Raw genomic sequence first — 6,765 nt, 5'->3', positions numbered from 1 at the left:
CAATTACAGGTAAATACATGAAATAACCATGACAATAACCAATCACATAACCATGCTTATAAATAGCATTAAACCATGAAAATAAAAATGAGATTCCAGCCATTAAAGCCACATATTAACAAGTACAAAAGCAAGAAAACTTAGCTTTTATTAAACATAGGCAAAGTTGACTAGGTTCGGGACTTCCATGTACCACCTAACCAAAGACATGGTTGTACCAAATCTTTCTTTCATCCAGTCACCCCTGTGCCATATTCCAATCATGAATGTGGGATCTCATGGATAAATCAATCCAAAAATGACCAAGGGAATACAGAGGTTAAACCACCTGCACCCTCCCCAAATTGTGATCTCACCAAAACTGGCACTGAGACCAAAAAACCAAACCCTGCTAGGATTTCCTTCAGACTCCATCACTATCCTTGAGGAATTTTTCATCTCCTTGTCTCTCAGGATTTATGCAATCTACACCGAATAATTAGGACCTAAACCGAGACACTAGTCTCTTAGAATTTTTCGAAATCAACACTAGATCACTATGCCCTAAACCAAGACTCCACCCTCAGGCTTTAACATGTATCCCGCTAAAACCAGTCAAGGGATTCCTTGGGCTTTGGGATTTTCTTGAGATCACCTCTGCCCCAGATTCTAAAACCATCTGGCAATTCCAAAGCTCAAAACCAAGAAAACAAACCCATCACACAATGGTTATCTGGAAAAAGGGAAGGTGTTGTAACTGCTACAACACCAGCCAATGTTTTGGGCATATTCAAAATTTTGGGTACCCCACCACTCACCCAAAGCTACTAGGGTTTTGATAAGGCCTCCAGTCGATTACTCTCCCCGTGACCTTCCCTACCCACCCCCTTTGGTTCACCCACTCACGTTTCATACATTGCATTTGCGCATCATGTATTATATCATACATAGACCTTAGGATCGCATTATGGTTTAGAAGGTTAATGGATTCATTGATGCGTTAAGAGTCTCTCATGATTTTTAATCTCATCTTCATATGATACACATCACGATCAATATATGTCCTATATTAGAACGAGCATGCATTCAAGTTGGCTTCCTTTACGATTGACAATATAAGGGTTTGGGAGAAACCCTAGGTTGTTAAAAGAGTGACCCCCTCCTATTTTAACCTAATTCGCATCCCACTGAGAGTGCATTCCCATTGACATGTTCTGGCATCATGGAAGAAATTACTGCATGACATATGACCCTAGGTTCATAATTGGTTCCTCACCCTAGCATGTGCATTAGGCTTTATAACAAGGCTCTCATTCCCATGCATATTCGAAGCCCTAGATCGTGGTAATCAATAGTCCAACTGTCATAAATGGTTCAAGGAACTCTCTCATTGAGTGCATCATCCCCTTGGGCATTATGCAATATCAAAATCAACTGTAATTTATAGATCCATGAAATTACCTGAATGTTGAGTTGGCCTCCAAAATTAAGAATGTTTTTAATCAACTAATACAATTTGTAACATCTTAGTTTGGATCATTTATTGTCTAAGCTCCTCAAATGAATTATTTTATTTACTCATTTTTTCCACGTGAAGATATCACTGTTGCAGACTAACTTATTTTCATCCCATCTTCTCTTTAGGAAGTCAGTTGAAGATGCCATGGAGATACGGTCAACTATGCTACATTTGCATAAGTAGTCCCTTGACACGACAATGCTAAGATGCTCTGATACCAAAGAGCACGCACCTTCAGAAGGATTATAGATTTCACACCTGCAAGATGTTCTATGACCATACATGTTTTTATGTTATCAACTAGTTCCAAAGAACCTTCATCTGATCCAGCTACTGTAAATTCTTATAATGTTGGACAGATTCAGGATTTGGGAGGTCTAGACCGAGTATGAAAGTAGCCAAGGATGTACATTGGAAGCACTGGATCTCGTGGTTTCTATCATTTGGTTTACGAAATTTTGGACAATGGCATAGATGAGGCTCAAGCTGGGTTTACAACATACATAGATGTTATTCTCTTCCCTAATGGCTCTGGTAGCATCACGAATAAGGTTCGAGGGGTTCCCACAGATTTAAATCATGTTACACAGAAGTCTTCTTTAAAGACTATTTTGACGGCGTTGCATGCTGGAGGAAATGTCGGTGGGGAAAGCAATCTTTATAATGTTTCTGTAGGATTACATGGTGTTGGTGTTCCTATAGTTGATGTTTTGTTTGAGAAATTGGAAGTGACAGTCTGGCGTGATGGAAAGGAATGGGATCAAACCTTTGTGCGAGGAAAGTGAGTGACTAAACTCACCTCTCATGACGTTTTAGATGAATCCAAATATCATCAAGGAACATGTGTAAGGTTTTGGCTAGATCAGGAAGTCTACACAACCATGACAAAGTTTGACTATAACACAATAGTTGGACGTGTTAGAGAGCTTGCATTTCTAAACCCATAGGTAAAGATAAATAGTTCCAAAGAACCTTCATCTGATCCAGCTACTGCAAAGTCTTACAATGCTAGACAGATTCAGGATTTGGGAGGTCTAGACCCAGTGCAAAAGTAGCCAAGGATTTACATTGGAAGCATTGGATGTCGTAGTTTCCATCATTTGGTTTACGAAGTTTTAGACAATGTCATATATGAGGCTCAAGCTGGGTTTACAATAAACATAGATGTTATTCTCTTCCCTGATGGCTCTGGTAGCATCACGGATAAGGTTTGAGGGGTTCCCACATATTTAAATCATGTTACACAGAAGTCTTCTTTTAAGACTATTTTGACGGTGTTGCATGCTGGAGGCAATGTTGGTGGGAAAGCAATCACTATAATGTTTCTGGAGGATTACATGGTGTTGGTGTTCCCATAGTTGATGTTTTGTTTGAGAAATTGGAAGTGACAATCTGACGTGATGGAAAGGAATGGGATCAAACCTTTGTGTGGGGAAAGCAAGTGACTAAACTCACCTCTCATGACGTTTTAGATGAAACCAAATATTGTCAGGGAACATGTGTAAGGTTTTGGCTAGATCAGGAAGTCTACACAACCATGACAAAGTTTGACTATAACACAGTAGTTGGATGTGTTAGAGAGTTTCATTTCTAAACCCACTGGTAAAGATAACTAGTTCCAAAGAACCTTCATCTGATCTAGCTACTGCAAAGTCTTCTAATGCTGGACAGATTCAGGATTTGGGAGGTCTAGACCCAGTATGAAAGTAGCCAATGATGTACATTGGAAGCACTGGATCTTGTGGTTTCCATCATTTGGTTTACGAAGTTTTGGACAATGTCATAGATGAGGTTCAAGCTGGGTTTACAACATACATAGATGTTATGCTCTTCCCTGATGGCTCTGGTAGCATCACGGATACGGTTCGAGGGGTTCCCACAGATTTAAATCATGTTACATAAAAGTCTTCTTTAAAGACTATTTTTATGGTGTTGCATGTTGGAGGAAATGTCGGTGGGGAAAGTAGTCCCTATAATGTTTTTGGAGGATTACATGGTGTTGGTGTTCCTATAGTTGAAGTTTTGTTTGAGAAATTGGAAGTGACAGTCTGGCGCGATGGAAAGGAATGGGATCAAACCTTTGTGCGGGGAAATCCAGTGACTAAACTCACCTCTCATGATGTTTTAGATGAATCCAAATATCACCAGGGAACATGTGTAAGGTTTTGGCTAGATCAGGAAGTCTACACAACCATGACAAAGTTTGACTATAACACAGTAGTTGGACGTGTTAGAGAGCTTGCATTTCTAAACCCACAGGTAAAGCTAACTTTGATGGAGAAGAATTTGGATGCAACAAATATAAACTATAATGAATATCACTATGTTGGAGGCTTAGTTGAATACATATGTTTGGCTAAATTGTGATGAGGCACCTATTCATGGACCAATCTCCTTTAAGAGGGAAAGAGATAGAGTCACGGTTGACTTAGCCCTTTAGTGGTGCTCTGATGCATATACAGACACCTTGTTGGGATATGCAAACAGGTTCTGAACAAGTGATCGAGGTTCTCATAGGGATGGTGTGAAATCTAAATTATCCAGTACATTGAACAACCTTGGAAGGAATTCAAATATTATCAAGGAAGAGGATGAGAACCTCAGTAGTGAACATGTGAGGGAAAGCTTGACATGTGTAGTTTCAATTAAAATTTCAAGACCAGAGTTTGAGGGGAAAACAAAGAAAAAGTTAGGAAATCTAGAGGTGAGGAGGATTGAGAACCAATCTGTTTAGGGATAGCTTACATAAGTATTTGGAATGTAATCCTTGAGTTATAGAATTAATTCTCTGAAGGGTTTTAGCTGCGTACAAGACATCCATGGAAGAAAAAGGGGCAAGATAATTGGTAAGGAGAAAAATCATTTTAAGGTCCTCTTCACTTCCTGGAAAGTTGGCTAAATGCTCTACTTCAGATCCTTACAAATCTAAGATTTTTACAGTTGAAGGAGAGTATGCAGGTGATAGCGCAAAACAGGGATGAGATAGGCAATTTCAGGCTATCTTATCTCTTCATGGAGTTCCACCACTATACAAGGTTGAGAGGAGTATACAAGATCGTTACTGCTTCGATGATGATGATGTAAAGGAAGTACAAAAGACTTGTTTGAACATGCTTATCCACAAAATCACGCTCCTACCGCATGAAGGATTGAATCTGACCAAGGAGTTTGGTGGAAAGACAAGCGAGCGCGAATTGGCAGTAAAGATGAAGAAGAAATTTGAGCTTATCAAGAAGCCACGTGGGTACTCCATAACATCCATCACCAACCCCACGATGAAAATTTTCACGTAGATACAAGATCATTACTGCTTCGATGATGATGATTTAAAGGAAGTACAAAAGACTTGTCTATCATCAATTCAAAGGATTAGGAACGATGATGCCTTTACAATTTTTGGAGACGACCTTGGGCCGACAACTAGAAAGCTAAAATAAACTAACAGGGGAAGATGTTGCAGAAGAAAAGGAGGTTCCCTCTTTATTAATGGGAAATCGGGTGGAACCACAAAAGGAACTTATTGAGAAATTTTCATCTGAAATCAACATGTTCAACCTTGATATTTAAGAGCATTCCCCAAGCAGATATGATCTTGCAAAGTATATCCTCAACCATGTTGTAATCAAGGTCTTAGAAGCCATGTGTGTTGTTGATTTTATTATAAAATTTGAATATGAGAGTAGATTTTCCTGGTGATGTTTCTTTTGTGTTTGTATTATCACGTAGTGTTGGGCAGTGGAGGCCCGCATAATGGTTTTAGGGGTTAGAGCCCGTAATTTAGGGTAATGATATTGTAAAAGTTCCACGAAGTGCGGAGTGTGAAATGTAATAGATCGAGTCAAAGGGTTGTCCACCCAAAAATAATATAAAATAATAGGAAGTGAGTCGGCCTACCCATGGTCCGAACGTTTAAATAGAGCAAGGCTCCAAGGGTAGAGGTAGCTTTTTGGGGAAGATCTGATGTATTATGGGTTTTTGAAAGTAATATATGCTTTGAGTCTGTAAGTACGGGACGTGAAGGTTAGGAGTTAGATAGTGGCTCCACAGCTATGTGTGTGGAGGCTTGATAGAGTCCACAGCTATGTGTGCAGGGAAAAAGTGGATTGTACTGAATGAAGATATTAATAAAGATAAGTTGGTTCTGAGAAATTGCGCTAATTCTGAATTATTGTGGATCTGGTTTTATTCTGGTTTATGCGTCTATTATATGAGTTTAAGCATGTCTTTATGAATGATGATGATGTGCACTAGGTATTATTGTTAAATGTTTGCTTAAAGACCGTGAGAAGTAAAGTATATCTATAATAAACTCATTACTAAGAAAGCGCATCTGTGCAGATCTACGCAAATACTCAACAATAGTGCAGAGTGGCGTGAGGCCACAGAATGGTTCACGACCCCTCTAAACCACATCAAGACATCCCAAGGGTGTGGAAACCTGGTTCCATCACCTTCCCCTACTACCTTGGGTGAGACTTCAGTTCACACTTCGCAGACTATTGTCGAGAGGGCCGGTAGTGCAGGATTTGTTTGGTTACAATCACTTCTGAACTTGGGTCAGGCCCCAACAAGCTAATAAATGGTTCTGTTGCGGGGACTGGGATCTGCCTAAGGGATGTCTGATGTCGAAATTTTGGAACCCTATGAGGAAAGAGATTGAAGATTGATTGGATGAAAAGTGATACAAGTTCGTAGTTGGCCTTAGCACACCCGCGTACAAACCAAAAGTTTAACATGGCGAACGCAATCAAGTTTCTTGTATTCAAAGGAGTAGGAAGCGAAAATCCATAACAGTTTGGTTCGTAGTAAGGTCAGCGTGGGAAGCACACAGAGTTACGGACAATAACATTAGAAAGGCTACCCTAGTAAGTGCACTGCAGGATCGCGTGTTGACTTGGTATATTAAACACTCTAGCAATCACCCCAATGCCGGAATATCGGAGATCTGGGATGCACTAAATGAGGAGTTTAGCTGGCCAAAATCAGAGATGCAGTTGATCATAGGGTTCAAGGAGATCATGACACTGCCTGGTGAAACCCCTTGGGACCTAGATCAGATACTGAAGAATGCGATCCGAGAGGCTAACACGACGTTAACAGATGCGCAACACCGCACGTGTTTTGTGGCGTCTTTAACACCATATCTGAGGACAACGTTGTCACAACAGAATATCTCAACCTAGGATGAAGCATTAGAAATAGCGATGAGGTTGCATGAGACTCCAATACAGGATCTTGGGTTGGGAGTTCAGCAGATCCATGTGCAA

The 6,765-nt window shown here is 40.1% G+C and overlaps 1 pseudogene; it reads left to right on the top strand.

Moving 5' to 3' along the window:
* The first annotated feature begins 1,902 nt into the window (after window positions 1-1,902).
* LOC149141923 (DNA gyrase subunit B, chloroplastic/mitochondrial pseudogene) lies at window positions 1,903-4,791 on the top strand (annotated as a pseudogene).
* The last annotated feature ends 1,974 nt before the right edge of the window (window positions 4,792-6,765 follow it).

This window comes from Pinus tabuliformis, chromosome X (genome assembly GCF_031772625.1).
Source record: "Pinus tabuliformis cultivar Carrire ecotype Pingquan chromosome X, CPIR1, whole genome shotgun sequence".
NCBI lineage: Eukaryota > Viridiplantae > Streptophyta > Pinopsida > Pinales > Pinaceae > Pinus > Pinus tabuliformis.
Note: the sequence above shows the minus strand (reverse complement) of the source record. Positions and strands in the feature narration are given on the sequence as shown.